Source organism: Tamandua tetradactyla, chromosome 15 (genome assembly GCF_023851605.1).
Source record: "Tamandua tetradactyla isolate mTamTet1 chromosome 15, mTamTet1.pri, whole genome shotgun sequence".
In the NCBI taxonomy this organism is placed as follows: Eukaryota; Metazoa; Chordata; class Mammalia; order Pilosa; family Myrmecophagidae; genus Tamandua; species Tamandua tetradactyla.
The window spans coordinates 68,797,572-68,815,576 of NC_135341.1; the positions used below are offsets into that span (position 1 = coordinate 68,797,572).

At 35.5% G+C, this 18,005-nt stretch overlaps 1 protein-coding gene across 1 annotated transcript in view; it reads right to left on the reverse strand.

Moving 5' to 3' along the window:
- The window catches only part of KCNH8 (potassium voltage-gated channel subfamily H member 8), a 396,752-nt gene that overhangs the window by 161,059 nt on the left and 217,688 nt on the right, over nucleotides 1-18,005 (reverse strand). The gene's annotated exons all lie outside the window — the stretch shown is intronic.

Sequence of the window (18,005 nt, forward strand, 5' to 3'; positions counted from 1 at the left end):
CTGTTCCTGAACTTCTGATCTATAGAAACTGAGATAATACATGTGCCCATGGTTTTATGCTGCTAAACTTGTGACAATATTTTATGGAGCAAAAAAAATACAAAACAAATACAGCATTTTAATGCCATTTGGTCCTCACTACAGTCTTGAGAGATGAGATTAGAGTAACTATGCTAATATAAATCCATTATATTATTAGACATAACAATTATTTTCTTACTATGAACCCAGGAATGTTTTATAATCACGATCTCATTTACTCCTCACAGTGACTATAAGAGGTAAGCACTTTTTATTATTCTCTTTTGCAGATGAGAAAACAAAGGTACAAAAGAAGTTAAGTGATTTGCCCAAGGTCACAAGATGATGAAAGGATTAAATCACTCAGCTAGTTAGTGAAGGAACAAGACTCAAGTCCAAGTTCTAATTACTGCTTTGGGTTTTGGTGATTTAATATAAATCAGCGTTATATATCTGACATTATATATCACACATCAGATCTGGAAGCAAATTCTAGATGACCCTTTCTTTGCCCCTTAAATGTGTTAGTCTCTTAATGAGTTAGGCAATTTTTAAAATGGTCTTACTGAAATACCCAAATACTGCCATTGTTAATACTGAGAATACAAAAAGATGAAGCTAGTGGATAAACCACTTTAAAGGATAAAAGCAATCCCACAGCTATTTCCACTGCAGAGTGAAAATGCAACCATGACAAAAGACCGATGCCTCATGGAAGTACGGCTACCAGGGAGGAGCTCCTGAGGAATGCCATTAGGATGTTCTGGGAGCACGTGCACTTTTCATTCTTTCTCTATAACTTTCTAGGCTCTCTATGATCTTGTTTCCACAAACTGGGATCAAGTGAGCCCACGAATTCACTATAAAATTAAGGGACAAATTCCTTGTATATTTACTAACTGATATTACGAGAACTACCCCAAATCTCAAAGAAAATCCACTGCCACCATCTACACATCTGGGACATTCCCATCAACAGGAGGAATGAATGAAGTGAATGGCTTTTCGTTGATTGATGGTGCCAAGATTTCTAAAAGCTATGTAGAGTCCTGAACAGATAAGGTAGTTTTGGAATGCGTTATTAGAGTATCATGTTTAGAAAGCTTTCATAAAATAATTTGTTACTCAAATGAGCTAATCGAATGAAAAGATAGGCTAATTTTATTTAAAAAGAAGTAATTATAAGGCTTTTATACAAAAATAGTGGTAATAGTAAAGGAGTAAAAGCTTTTCTTAGAATCTATGGATACAAATTTCCTTGAGAAACATGAGTAGTGTTAGGTATTTTTTCAGGAGGAAAACCTAGATACGAATTACATTTCTAGATGACTAGGACTATTGTATAATTGTACAAAGAACTCAGGTTTGTCCAATGATTATTACCAGTTTTGGATAGGTGATTTTTAAAAGACTATTGTCATGAATGTAAGAATAGACATATTTCTTTATGTTGTGGTTCACAAAGCAGTTTTCACAGTCATTAGTTCAAGAGGTTCCCACTTCAACTCTTTTAATGGGTAAGAAATCAACCTCATTTTGCTTAGGGACAACTCAAAATCCACTCTGCTTTCTCACCATTAATAAAGATGTGGTATTCAAGAACCAGAGGAACTCAGTGCTTGCAAATATTCCCTTAAATGGATGGGCAGAAATGGCTAGTGTGTGCTCCTGTTTGGGAGGAGGAGGTAGATTGCTGTAAGGGAAAAAGAGCTTTCCAGATCTGGCATCCCCCATGAAAGAATCATGGAACAAAGGGAAACACTGGATGAGCTTCTCCCTATGACTTTCTTGCTTTCCATAAGATTTTTGTATCTTTGTCTAATTAAATTAGCAGTTAATTTTAAAGTTACAGGAAGAGTGTGGTCTCCTCCATACCAACCATAATTCATCCTAAAGGCTGTAGTTTGGTTCTCATTTAGAGGGATCTAGAAAACATAAGCATATCATTTTTCAATATAAAGCACATAAAAGCGTGTTCACCAGTATCTACATTTTTATATGTATTTTTGCTTGTTAATTCTGTATATTAGCAATTGTCCATAAGTACAAAATTTAGAGAAAGGTTGAATCAGGAAAAATATTCCAAAACTGTAGCAATTAATTAATAAGGATTTACCACCTAGAAATGTTGATGTGCCCATGTGTTTGTATATTATAAACAATCTCTTATGACACATGATAATAGTATCAAGGGTAGTGGGTAAATGAGTAGAGTAATAGAGAATTATCATGCATACTCTATGTAGTTCACAGTGTTTCCGAAAATTTGAACATTTAGCCACATAATCCACCAAAACGATAAAAATGTAATTGAATGATGATTCAGATGACAATTATTTTGCATGATGATCATTTTCCCTTGCTGTATTTCAGTTTAACAGAAGCATGATTAACAAAAGACATACAATAGAGAAATTACTGTGACATATTTAGTTTTCATGTTGTCCAGACCTACAAAAGTGAGTGTTTCATTTCTCTCCTACACTAAATTTCTATGTATGTGTGCTAAAAAAGTAGAAAGGTTAAGTCCATTTTTTCTAGTTTGAGTTCCTCAAGAACTATGTAATTAGAAAGTAAAAAAAAAAAAAATTAAATTCGATCTGGCACAAATTAGTGTATTTCTTTTCCTTATTCGCATGTATGCCAGATGGGAAATAATTTTAGAATTATATTGGCATACTCGTTAAAAAGCAAATTAAAATATAATGGTGTGCACAAGAGCATATGCACTACACACAAATAATTAATATCTTCATTTAGCCATTTCTTTAAAAATTAATCAATGTAGTACAGCGTGGGTAGAAAGATATTTAACTAAACCAGCTGCCGGCTAATATTCTAAAGATACTCTATCTTTTGTCATTGCTTGCAAGGCACTCCTCCTAACACAGTATGATGTCACAGCAAACTTGAGCTATAAAGTGTGGGAAGGATGAATAACAGAGATAATTAATGTCAAGTCTTGAGGGCCTAACAATCCTAAAAATTGTTGCAATCAATTGCTAAAACCAGTGGATGAGATTTTCACACCACTAGACATTTGCTCATCTTGTCAGCATTTGTCCCTTCTATAAGAGATTTATGAAAAATAAAGGATGGCAGCTTTTAAGAACAACTGTGTCTATAAGACCCAGTGAGGTTGGGAGGCGGCAACAAGGTGGATTGAGGCATGGTAGATGCTGGTATTGTCTTCCGTTTTGGGGTAATGGGACCCATGTCATCATGATGGACTCTGAAAAGTTTAGACCTTTAACATCTTCATGATATGGACCTGTATAGGGGGGAGGGACCTGAAAGTCCTCTATTCTAATATCTCTTTGAATGCAGGAATCCTATTCTCATCATCCTTGGTAAGGATGTGGTTCACTGGTCACTGAATGCTTCCAGTAACAGCGAACACCAACAGCGAGAGAGCACCAGCTTAGTTGGACATGTCCATCAATAGATAGTTCTTACTTTACTCAAATACCTTCCTTGTAAGTTCCTTGTAACTTCCTCTCATTGGTTCTCATTTTGTCTTCAGCAGCAACACAGAATACATTGTCCTCTCATGCACAAAAGCTCTTCCTATAAATATTAGAGATCGGTCATCAAGCTCTTCTCTCTGTCCCCAAAGTTGAATATCCCTGGTTATTTCATGTAACTCTTAAGAGATATGGTTTCTCAGCCTCTTTACATTCCTGATGGTATTCTCGAGTTTGGTGGCTTTCACAACAAATTCTCCCGGAAGAAAGGGTTTGGCCTTCTTTTCAGGTTGATCTTTTATCCATTTTACATAGTGAGCTTACTCAACAATTTTATTTTATAAAGGAAATTTCAAGTCTTTAACACAATAGAGGAAAGAACACTACCCATTTAGTTGCCTACTGGTTTTTGGGGAGTAAGGTACTTAGAATGAAATTTACCACCCCAGGCATAGCCTGTCTGGTAAGACAGAAGTGCAAACTCCTACCAGCAGTGTTCTTCAGAGTTCTGATTACCTCATAGTCTGATGCTATCAGGCTAAAATTTTTGCCAATTGGGTGGGAATACAATGCTTCTAGTCATTAATTTAGGTTTTAATACTTAAGTTGTAAGGGAAATTTAAAAAGAAACAAAAGTCTTACATTACCGTTCGCTGAAGTGAACTTTCCTGAACTTAAATTCCTACTGTTTTAATATAAATTAACTCAACCAATAGACTGCTCCTATTTTTTTCTTGGAAAAGCTGAAGTATACCTGTACCTTTCAGCTTTGTGACATCCTTAAGCAATATAAAAAACATTGCTATTGAAGAAGCACTATGTGCTTTGCCCTGGGCAGCAGCCCTGGGACTCAAAAGAAGGTTCTCTTTGCCTGATAACCAAGGACTCTCATGATTTTATTATCAGATGTCATTCCACCTTTAGTTGTATATGCTGGCAGGGTCAGAGGAGGCAGGGCACACTCCCACTGGACCTCTAGAAAATTACCCACTATTATCCATGGCTTATTATTTATATTGTACTGGCCTCCTACATTGTTTTTATTTTACTGCATAAGTTTACCATATCAAAAGACTTCCATGTGACATACTTCCTTAAATACACACATTGGTATGTGTAAAGACTACTTAATTTGGTTCCCTGTAAATTATTCACTTTTTCTGTGATGGGGAACTCTAAATTAGATCTTGAACTTTGGAATTATTGGATCATTTAAAATAAAACTAACTTAATGATTAAACAAACCTAATGAAACCCATGATTTGAAAGAAAGCATTTGCTTATTTAATTATGGAAAGTTTTGACATACTTATTCCATCTACAGTTATAATCATCAGGTGTAAAATCTCCACCTTCAAGTACAAGAAAATATAAGGACTATCTTATCTGTAATGTTCAATCACATAATTTTAAAAATTAATAATTGGAGCCCATTAATTTCTGAAGTAAATACTGATTATCCAGGGAGCAAAGTTTAGAATTAATGAAGACAGAACAAGAATAAAAAATGTGTAAATATGATTAATGTTTGTCCTAATCTTGAAATCCCACATATGTGCTCATTAGAGAGGAATATATTAGATTAAATAACAAGATGTTTTATAATTATATAGCACTTCGCACTCTAATTAGGACCTTCCACATGTATTTTCATAGTCAAGGCAAAAAATATCCTGAGTATCTATGGATGGTGTCTTCGGTACTGTTTACCAAATATGTTTGGCTCTCTCTCTTCTTTTTCTTTCTTTTTCTTTTTTTTGTATGCTCTATGCCAAGAGTCACATTTTGTTCTTTTTCCATGTGAGTATCTCATTATTGCAGCATCATTTGTTGAATTTTTCTTTGTTTGTTTTTTCTTTCTTTGCTTGTTTGTTTGTTTTTGGGAAATGCAGGGGCTGGGTCTCTGGGTATTCTTGTATTTTCCCACCATAGGAAGAGATTAGGTATGTCCCTGTGACTTTCTTTGGTCCAAAGTGTGAGAACAGGACTAGCCTGCAACAAGCCTGGGCAGAAGATCTGAAAGCCAGTGAACAATCACTCACGTTTTCTTTTCCTTAACAATCATGGAAGTATGTGGCCAGATGGAGCCTCTGTCAGCCTGGGCCTGAGTGACCACATAAGGCAGGGACCACAGCTGCCCCACAGTGGACACACAGCATGAGTGAGATAACAACACTGTGATATATGCTACTGTGACCACAGGTTCCAAGGTTTCCTGTAAGCACAGAAGAGGCTAGCCCATCCTAACCTATGGGGATTCAGAGGCTAGAGAACAGAATTGCCAACAGTGTAGAACCCATTGAGACTCCTAGGATTGTGGCCCCTTGAGCAGGCGTGAGTGCCACTGTTATTACCACTACTATTACTACTGCTTCACAGGCTTCAGAATTGAGAAGCAGGGACAATGAGTGACTTATCTACAATCACATAACATTGACACTATCAATACTATTATTTGTATTGCTACCTTACAGAAATGATGCATACAGCATTAAAATGGTGTTAAAATGATGATAGTGAAATGCAATATGGTGATTCCTCAAAAAAGTTAAATATAGATTTACCCATGACCTGGAAATTCTACTTCTAGGAATATATCCAAGGAAAATGAAGCAGGATCTCAAAGAGATACTTGTACACCAATATTCAGAGCAGCACTCTTCATGATTGCCAAAAGTTGGAAATAACCCAGATATCCAGGAACAGTTGAATGGTTAAACAAAATATGATTATGTGTACAATGGAATATTATTCAGCTATAAGACAGAATGAAATTCTGAGACACAATGCGACATGGAAGTGCCTGGAAATGTTACACTGAGTGAAATAAGCCAGACACAAAAGAACGAATGTTGTATAATGTCACTTAAAGAGATGACTAGAAATAGCAAATCTGCACAGACTGAAAGTAGATTACAGGTTACCAGAGGATGGGGATAGAGAGGGACAGGAAGTATGTGTTTGATGGATATGGAATGTGTGCAAATAAAATTAATAGTAATTAAAATGATAATAAAATAATAATAACTAACATTTATTAGATTCTTACTATGTTACAGGGGGTATTTTGGGTGTTTTATATACTACATACTCTGACCCTCATGTGGTTGCTATGAAGCAAGTATTACATTTGCTTAATGATGATACAGACTCAAAGAATTCACTTTTCTGTTCTTACCCAACTAGGAATTGGAAGAGCTGGAATTTGAATTTAAAGAGACTGTCCCTGGGCTGCACACTGCATGCTGCCACCAGAACATTTTAAATCATTCTTCCTTTTCGTCCAGCCCAGGAAAGGGAGTCTTCTACTGATATCTATGAATTGCTTTTCAAAATTTAGTTAAAGTCATAAAAAAGATCATTTTTAGCATTTCTACTCTAGGTTATCATACACAAATGCATATTAAAAACATATTTTTAATATTTTATTTCAAGAGTAGCATACACACTGTCAAGTGACCAATCTTAGTGCACAGATTGATACATTTTCTCAAGGCTAAGTCATTTTTGTCACCACCAATAGGTAAAGTTATAAAACAGGGCCAGAAGAGCGGACGTCTCCTTCACCCTATTGCCCAGTCAGCACCCCCCAAAACTAATCATTGTCTTGATTACCAAAGATTCCTTTTGCTTAAATTAGTTTGGAACATTCTATCAAAGGAATCAAGTATTGTGTAAATTTGTGTTAGGATTATTTCACTTGACATTACATGTATGAGATTCATACATTTTGTATCTTGTTCAGTAGTTTTCACTGCTATACAGTATGTCATTGCACAACTATATGGAAATTGATTTCCCAACTTTGCTGTTGATGGAAATTGTGGTTGTTTCCAGTTTGTGCAATTACAGTTAATGCTTTAAGAAATCTATCTATCTATCTTTTTATTCCACATATAGTACATTTGTTGATTCTATGAGTAGAATTGCTGAGTGATAAAGCATGAACATATACTACTTTAGTAGATACTGGCAAAGAGTTTAACAAAGAGACTACTAATTTAAGTCTTCCATGTGGTGTATGAAAGGTCAGGGTGCTTCATATCTTCCTCTAACCCTTGGTAATTTACGTCTTTTAAAAATTTTAACCCTTCTAGTGGTAGTGAAATTATTTGCATTTTCCTAATGATATTAAACACATACTAACTGTATATTTGAATGTCTTCTTTTATGCGATGTCAGTTCAGGTACTTTTTACTGATTCTAGGAGTTGTTATTATATATTCTGGATATGAGTTGCATCCTGTTTGGGTTACTTATGTCTTCCCCAAGGTCATTAAGATACTCTACAATGATGCTCAACATTTTACTGCTTTACCTTTCACATTTTGGTCTATAGTCTATCCACAGTTGACTCTTCTGTATGATGTGATAAAGGGGGTCACAGGGGCCAAGATTTGTATTTTACTAAGTGGATATTGAGCGGATTCTACATGATTTTTGAAAACATTACATTTGTCCAAAAGTATTTCGTTGACACATTTGTCACAAACTCAGTGATCATATATGTGTAGATGTTTTTTGGTCTCTCTATCTTGTTCCAATGGCTTATTTGTTTGATATCAGTTTTTCCAGTATAAAATATGACTTTAAAAGCAAAATTTGAATATAATTTAGCCATAAATCTGGTGTTATATCTAGAAGACTAAATGGAATAAATTATTCAATATTTGAAATAATGGAACCATTTTTGATTAAAAGAAAAATATTCTCTCTAAAGCACAATCTGATTTCATACTTATTTTTGTGAGTGCCATCAGTAGAAATTGCCCGTATTTTGTTGTTGTGCTAGAATTGCATTTGTACTTGTGGTTTCAATAATTCAGTCTATTTTAGTCATTGTGCACACTGAAATCACAAAAAGATCAATAATATCAAGCCATCCTGATCTGTTTTTAGTAACTTAAGAAGAGCCAGGCAATAATGGGAGAGTTAGGGCACAGAGGAGTTCTTTGCCCTAGTTGTGTTATAGCCTAGACCACTGAAACCAAAAGAAAGTTTGGTACCAAAATAGTGTCTATATTTTATTCATTCTCTCTCAAGGTCTTCTGAGTAGAGAGAGTAGCTCTAGCATAGTAAATAGATCTGAAGAGTGTAGGCAGAGAAGGAAGTTAAGAAGTGGTTGTAGTAATCCAGCCAGAGCCGATGATACTGATCGAAACTAAAGTAGAGGCAGTAAGACTGAGAAGAAAGGAGAGTATGTCAGATGGTTAAGAGGTGGACCATACAAGATTTTGAGTGATTATACTGGGGAATTGAGGGAGTGGTAAGAATCTGTGTAGTCCTAAATTTACAGCTAATGGGGTCAACCATGGATATGGGGATATCTGGGAAGGAAACAGGAATGTGATTTAGGGGGAGAGGATGATGAGTAAAATTTTTCACCTGTTGTATCTGAAGAGTTTCATGGGACAGATAGACTATAGATGGCTGTGGTAATTTGAAGCTATTGTATACTCCAGAAAAGGCCAGGTTTATTTAATGCATCCTGTGGGACATTTTGATTAGGTTCTCTCAATTGAGATGTGAGTCTTAACCCTCCTACTGTAGTCCTTTATAACAGAGTAAAACATATGCAGAAGCTAAGAGATGATATTAAGAGAAGCTCACAGAAAAAGCTGCAGAGATCTGAGAAGGAAAGCTGCTGAAACCAGAAGCTGGAAGCAACGACCCGGGAGAGAAGGACGAGCAGGCATCCCCATGTGCCTTGCTATCTGACAGAGGAGCCCAGGGTTGCTGGTAACCAGTCTTGATTTTATCATTCTGTTGATACCTTAACTGAGACATTTTCACAGTCTTAGAACTACAAATTTGTAACTTAATATACCCTCATTGCTAAAAGCCAGTCCATCTCTGATATATTGCATTTCATCAGCTTTAGCAAACCAAAGCAATGGTTGAATTCACATGTATGAATTTTTGGAAGGAATCAGGCTCAAGAAACTGTTTGAGAACCACCAACATTGAAACAATAAGAGTTGACACAATCACCCAAAGTGAATATGCAATATAGTGAAGAGAGGAGAGAGAGCCAAGGACAAATCCTGCAGGGACAGTGTTACTTGAGATATAGGGAAAGGGAGAGGAGCTCATGAAGATGATTGAGTAGAAACATCCAGAAAAGAGAAGGGAAACCTGGGAAGTGTGATATACAATGAAAGCTATGGGAAGAGAAGAGGGAGTCCCTAATACCAAATATGGAAAGGGATGTAGCCAGGTAAATACTATAGGCACCATTTGACAAACAAGAAGTTATGGGTGATAGGAAAACTCTTCTTTGGGCTTGTTACCATCATTAAATGAGATCATCAATAATAAAATACTTATCTTAAGTCCATTGTTCAAAATATAAATTTACTTCTTTTTTCCCTTGATATTTCTTTTATTTTTTAAAGGGATTTAATCTCTTTGAGCTTTAGTTTCTTTCTCTATAAACTTGGAAGAATATTATCATCAAATTTAGTTTTTAATTATACCATTGCATTAATTAATTTGATTAATTAATTTGATTAATGCAAGATAAGAAAAGCAGAGGAAATGGGTCTTCACAACTTCAGTCTTCAAGGGTTGTTGCAAGTGTCAAATGAGGTAATACAAGTTAATGTAATATAAGCTCAAATACTGTTAAATTTTCATAAAATAGAAAATACTGTTTCAGTTTGCTAAAGCTGCCAGAATGCACTATACTAGAAATGGGTTGGATTTTGCAATAGGGGGTTTATTGCCTTACAATTTACAGTTCTCAGGCTGTGAAAATGTCTAAAAGGGCATAAACAGATCATACTCTTGAAGTGTTGGCATCTGGGCCTGTTCATCATGGATTCTGAAGATAGTGTTGGCATCTGGGGCTCCTCTGCCATATGGTAAGGCACGTGGTGATGTCTGCTGGACCTTCTCTCCCAGCTTTCACTGCTTCCAGCTTCTGGCTTCAGTGGTTTCCTCTGGTGGGTATGTCCTTGTCTCTCACCTTCTCTGGGACTCCTCTGCGCTCTCTGAGCTTTTTCTGTGTGTCCTTTATCTTCTTATAGAGGACTCCAGTAGGGGTATTAAGACCCACCTTGAATGGGGTGGGTCACATTTCAATTGAAATAACCTAATCAGCAGCCCCCCACCTACGATAAGTCTGCACCCACAGGAGTGGCTTAAAACAGCATAGCCTTTTCTGGAGTACATAACAGCTTCAAACTACCCCAAGTATCGATCAAGTTTTAAAATTAAACCTAACATCTTACATTTCTCTGTTATATATCTGTTTTATTCAGGCCAATATCTGATTCAGCCTGGGTAACTCTCGGTCTATTTACTATTGTAGCCAATTCCCAAACATACTCACTTTCAGACATTCAACATAAATGTACTAGGCACCCTCTAGACTCCATGTATCAGGAATCTAGTATATTTACATTCAAGTCCCATTTCTAAGAGCTAGATCTTTTTCCATTGGCCCTGTCCATGGAAGGTCTCTCTAAACATTCCTCTTCAGCACTGAATTCCATTCAGCCTGCAGGGCTAGACCTAGGGTAGAATGATGAAAGAATCACAAATACAGCTTTCTTCTTGTTGATAACTGACATCAAATTCCAGGTCCTCAGTCTTCCGTGACCTCTCTCCCCACTTTGTCTTTACTTTTTATCATGTATGCATGCATTTATCTTAAAACTATTGTGGTCATAAGGAGAGGAGTTTCTTCCAATGGCAAATGAGAACTGTATGGACTGAAATGGTAATTAAGTCAACATAAATAATGCCATTTCTACTTAGAAAGTCGGGTTCTTTGTTTTGCTTTTGTTTTCACACACTTAAAGAAAACATCTTTGGAAAAGATGAATGGTATAGTAGAGTTCATGTTTGGTAAGAGGCAAATGGAAAAAAGAAGTTCATTACTCTGCAATAAGTTTCTAAATCAAGAACTCAGAATTTTCTCCTGGGTTTCTAAATTTAGTAACATTCATTCTTAATCCTCTGCCTGTTCAAAACAAGCACCATTGTTTCGTATTTTATGAGGATGTGCTCCTTCTCCTAGTCTGTTTATAAGTATATGTAAGTTAGAAGATAGCATCATTCTCTGACAAATTCTAAAACAACTTTCCTCCAAATTTGCCATTTCATGACACTTCAGATTTAAACATAAATCAATTCAGGTATATTGTGAATTAAATTTTGTATTCACCAAGTTAATAAAACTCCTGTATAAATGTGTGCTTAGATGTATTCACATCCCCTAGGGAAAAAGGAATAAATAACATCAATACAATATTTATGATATTCTTCTACCTGAGTCCTTCCATTAAATGAAGTAATTTTATAGCATTAAAAATTTAGAAAGCTGCATGTAGCCTAGAACTTCTCAAAATAGTTATTGTTGTCAAAAATATTAGCAAGAACAAAATGCAGCTCAACTAGAACTTTATTAAAGAATACAATTCTCAAAGGGTAATGTGTTTTTAAAAAATCACCTTGAAAATTTAAGATAGCTTAATATTCTTTGACCTAATAATTCCACTCCTTCTTAAAATAATTCTAAATATGGAAACAGGGTCTTTTCCACTTGCTGTTTCCCTTTCTTGGGACTTCTTCAAGATATATAGTTGACTGTTTTCTTCTCTTCTGTTTTTATTTAAATATCTTGTTCTCAGCAAAGCTTTCCTTGATCACTTATTTAACATTGTAACCCACCCCTTTCCCCTCCACTGCTTTATTTTTCTCTATACAACTCATAACTATCGAACAAGCCATATATTTTACTTATTTGATTTATTGTTTTTCTCCTCCTGTTAGAATATAAATCCTATGAGGGCAAAACTGTCTATTTGCTTCACTGTTATATCTTCAGCATCTAGAACAATGCATTGCAAATAATAAGTATAAATTTATATTTGTTTAATGAGTAAGTAAATATATTATTTTCATAATGATGTTCATTTCAATCTTTATTTAAATAGTAAAAATTCAAAATCCACAAATGCAAACAAACGGGGTCTAAAAAACATAAAGGTTCATCTACATGATGGATTATTATGCAACTACTATGTTTATAAATATTTATAGAACACAAAATGGTTATGTTAAGATGTCACATAGGGGTGGTGTGACGGGGGCTTAGTGGCAGAATTCTCGCCTGCCATGCCAGAGACCCAGGTTCAATTCCCAGTGCCTGCCCATGCAAAAAGAAAAAAAAAATGTTACATGAAAAACAAAAAAACCCAATATTTGCATAGACTATGATCTCAAGTACATTAAAAGAGAGAAAATAATAATCACAAAGATTAACGTGTAAGCGGTAGTTGTTTTGGGATGGATGTGGCTGTGGACTATTTTTCTCCACTGTTTCTATTTTGAAGTTTATTAACTAACTTAGTATATATACAGAGGAAAAATTAAACCCATAAAAGAATGCCCTGAAAGTGTAATCTGCAGGTTTATTGGGCAGATTGCCACGGAGTATGATTCTGATGAGGGCAAAGAATGATGGGAACATTTCCAAAAATCCACGTCTTCCTAATAGAAAATGATGGTGAATAAATTACTTTTTATAATGAAAGGACAAACATACCATGCCTAGCCCAAGGAAAATATCATTTTCTATGTTTAAGCTAATTAAATGAAGAAACTCTACTTTGCAGTTTTCTATGGTTAAGTATAATAGAGGGGTTACACATTCCTGGTATCTGCTTAATAGTTGATTTATCATAGGGCTTTATCTTAACACAAGGAATTCTCAAAAGCTTAAAGATGGAATACCTAAACCTAGTTTATTTGCAAAATAAATGCAATTTTAGTCTATGCACAAGGGCTGATACAGATACTTTTAAGCCACCTTATTTGGGAACTCTTAACAATAATGAAAAGAGCAACTTACTTTTCAATATATTTTCGCCTCCCTCCCCCAAAGCATTCTAGCACATAAAACCTCTTCATGTTTGAGACATCTCTAAGAATCTGAAATGGCAGTGTACTTTTCTGTTTAATTATTGCCATATCCTCAAGCTTAGAAAAGTTAAATGACTTATTTTTCAGTAGAAAATAGCTGGTTAGTAGCCGAGTGCACTGGTTCATTTCTAGTCAATGGTTAATTCTCAATATAATATATTCCATCTATTCAGCATTCCAAATGTATTAACTGAGAGAATATATACCTTGCATACCTTGGGGTAATTGGGTTAAAAAAGGCTGCCTGGAATAGAGGTCAAATCTGAGCCCAACGTGAATGCCATTTTGAAATACTGTTAGTATAAGACTCTGTTATCCCATCTAAGATTGGTGTGAATGGCTAATTGGAATAAATGGAAAGAGTCTCTTCAACATGGCAAGGCTTTGCATTGCGGGGGTGCTAGCGTGCAGATGTGGGGTGTAGGGTATGTGGGCCTGCACTGGCCCCCTTTCTCTGAAAGCGCGAGTGAGAACAGAAGGGAGAAGGTGAGTGGTGAGACTGAGAGAGGGAAGGAAGAAGGGGTCCAAATATTAAGAAATAAACTAATATTCATTAATCAAAGCTTCTGGATTCAGGGGGGAATATTATTTTAATTCCTTCATCAGCATGAAGCTTCATCCTTGAAGTCTTTCCCTCCAGCAACCAAGTCTATATCTATATTTTTAAACATTTATTCAAGGAGAAAAATGAAATATCTTTGCAACTTTCACAAAAGCAACCAGATTACAAATTTGGGTTTGTCTGTACAATAAAAAAGCAATGAAATGTCTATATTCTTTCAGTTCTCACTGAAGTTCATATTTTATACTCTGATAGAAAAAGACATCCAAAAATGCTGACAAAATTAAAATACCCCTTTTGGGGCTTGACTTTCTGCTAGAGAGTAACAGAACTTGACATGAATGGAGTTGAATGGTTGAAGGATGTTACTCCTCAGTTCGACATTAAATGGAGAAAAGCTATTTATAAAACTGTGCACCATGAAGAGGGGATTTTGCAGAGGTTATTTTTTTTGGCATGGGTAGGCTCCAGGAATCGAGCCCAGGTCTTTGGCATGACAGATGAGAATTCTGCCACTGAGTACCGTTGCACCTCCCTGAAGAGGGGATTTTAAGTTTTACAAAATGAACATGTATTTACTAGTCCTTTTAGGAATTGAACACAGATCCAGCAAAATTACAAAGTTGGACGGAGACAGCAAGTCCTAGTTACTGTAAAGCTGGTGATGAAGTTTTCAGCTAATGATTTCCTTTTCTACTGTGTTGCCGGAAGCCCAGTTTTGTGCTTTTCGGGCCTCAGAGCAGGGCAGGAAAAAGGAGAGGAGCTGATGTGCAGATCAGCTCACGTCCTCGTTCATAGTATTCTGGTGGATGACTGGACGGAAGAAGACAAACTACTGTACCTAATACTGCTTGGGAATTGTTCAGTGCATGCCAGTTCCTAGAGAGCTGAGATAAAGATGCTTGACTTAAGTAGATGTAAAATGGGGATATTTAAAAGAAGACCTTCCGTCCTTGGCTTTTTAAAGAGGATACTGAGCCAAATCTGTCAGAGTGGCTGAATAAAACCTTGAAGTGGTCAATGAATCCCCAGATGTTTGTGTTCCGGAAAGCTAAGCAGTATGGAATGTTCTGGTGTACATTATTCCCAAAATGAGCGTCATTCAGTATATATCATTATTATTCAGTAAATATCAATGAATGCTGATTTTCTGATAATAGAGGAGATTAAAACAACTGAAGAGATACACACTTAGTGACATTAATGATGATAATTATCATGATTGATTGAACAAGTAGGTGAGCTTATATCTTGATATAACTAAATCACAAAATTCCCGTAATAATGCTATTATTTGGCTTATTTTATAACTGAGGGTTTTTAGTTTTAGCTTGGCCAGTAATTAGCTAGATCTTGAATAAATTGCTTATTTCCTGCCCTCCTCCATTTCTTCCTTTATATATAAAGTTATACCTGCCTTAATTGCTTTACATAGTTGTAATGAAAATTAAATGATGTGAAGAAATAAAGACTCAGAAATAGCAAAATGTGGAGACGTAAGTGAATAGAAGCTTTGGTTACTGAAACATTACGGACAAAGGAGAAAAAAGTAAAACAAATAAAAATGTGGACATTTGCTCAAAAGAAAGTTATATTTTACAATTATGGGAATTCTGTTCATTAGTTGGAAGATAAGATAATTTGTAAATGTGTAAATTGAGATTTAGAGGCACTAGATCTTGACAGTGTTGACTGGCAATTTAAAGTCAAGCTCACATATTTCTGAAATATTCCCTGCAGGAGATATTGCCACCAACCGAGAATCAGTGGTCTAGAGCTACATAATCATAAAAGAATATAACCTTAAAAATATAACATTGATAAAAAATACCTCTCCATACTGTGGATGCGTTTTGAGTTGCCAGTATGATTTGAGAGTATTACTGATATATAGTGGATAGAGAAGCTAGAGTCCAGTCCTGGGCAGGGATAGCAGTGTATATACAATATATAATTGTCCTTTATCCTACACGCTTTTCAGCTGTCGTCAGAGACATGCAGAGATTGGATGTGTGATGTATTTTACACTTCATCACTACCTTATCCCAAGTCTTAACACAAAGAATTGTTTGGATACCACACATAGCATCCAACTGATTCTCCAGAATATCCTCCTTTTCTCTGTTTCATAAATCTGAAATTTGTCTTGGGATGCTATCGCTACCCGAGCTATTGCTCTCTTTGTTTTATCATATACAAATGTGTTTGCTCTGGTTAATACTTATCCCACTACTAGTTCTTATTTTAGGTCATTTTGTACCTCTACTCTTTTAATTGCCTGTATGTCTTCAATGGAGTTCTTGTCAATGTGAATTTGTTCATTGTAAGTAATGCAGATATCTACCTCATTATATCTTTTACTGTTACGACACCATAGCCTCTATGTATTTACGAAAATACATGATGTCATTATACATTATTTCCTTTATGTTCTCCTTTCTGCTACAGTTAAAGCATTGTTATAATTTTTAAAATGTGTATAGGTAGAGGCATTATAAAATATTTGTTATGAAATATTTGACATGAAAATATTTGTTATGAAAAAGGGGGCATTGAGTAAGGACAGAGGTCTAGACCAGAAGCAGCCAAACCTTTTCTGTAAAGGGCAAGATAGTAAATACTTAGACTTTTAGGGCTTTACAGTTTCTCCTGCAAATAGTCAACTCTGCAGATATGATGTGAAAGTAGTCATAGAAAATACTGAAATGAATGGGAATGACTGTGTTCCAATCAGAAGTTACTTTTAAAAACAGGCAGCAGGCCAGATTTGACCTATGGAATCTGCTCCAGATTCCTCTCCTCTATTGCATCATTGTGATATCTCGTTATATACGTCCACCACTCTTTATTTATACTCTACTGATGATGAGAATTTACACTGTTTCCATTGTTTCGCTTCTACAAATAGTGATCCAGCAAATATTCTGCACAGTTCCCCCTAGCCCACGCCGAACCCACCGTCACTTCACCCCCACCCTGTGTACATCTGCAAGTGCTTCCCCACCTAGAAAAAGAATTGCTGGATCCTGGGATATGTACATTTGCAACTTGACTAGATTTTGCAAAATTGTTCTTGGTTTTTGTGTATTTTTTTTTTTTTAGTTTTTACAGTATTAATTTCTCTTCCTGTTTGTAAGCCTTCCTTTCCTCTACTTTGTTTAGGATTTTGCTAATTTTTTCCCTAACTTTTAGAGAAATCACTTAAATCTTTTCTATTTAAGGTTTTTTTAAAAAAAAAAATTGTTCATTTTTTTTTACTAGGCAATATAGCTCCATTATTTGAAATTCAAAAGTTTATAGAGCATAACCGTAAAATCTTCTCTCTGCTGTCCCCAGGGTCCTGTCCTTCAGATGCAAACAAGCTCATCAGTTTCTTGTGAAGCCTTCCAAAACAGCTTATGCATTATCAAGTAAATACATACACATATATTCTCCCTCCACCTCTTTTTATGTAAATGGTAGCATACTCCAAATACCATTTAGCCATATAGCTTGGAAATCACAGGAAATACATACATACATTGGCGGTGTCTGGAGACATTTTAAATTGTCATAATTGAGCAGGGAGTGTTAACTGGGATCTAGCATGTAGAGTTCATAGGATGCTTTTAAACACCCTCCAAAGCACAGGATTCTCCTCCCCTAGACAAATAGTTTTCTGGCACTTAATATTAATAGTGCCAAGGTGGAGAAACTCGACATATATGGTATCAAATTGATTTTGTCAATTGTGTTGTTCAACTGTCAATTGTGTTGTTCAAATCTCCTGTAGTTGAACTAAATTTTGGACTGTTGATTATCAGTTTTTGATACTGATGCTAAAATAGTCCACTGTTCTTTTGATTTTTTTCAGTAGCTATTCGTGTTTCGGATCTTTCTCTTTTTGTATTTTTCAGGCCACATTGGTAAATATATACATGTTAATAATGGTTATATCTTCCTGATAGGTTGTTCTTTTCATTTAACTATAATATCACTTATTATCCCTATTAATATATTTGCATTAAATTTCACGTTTTCTGCTATTG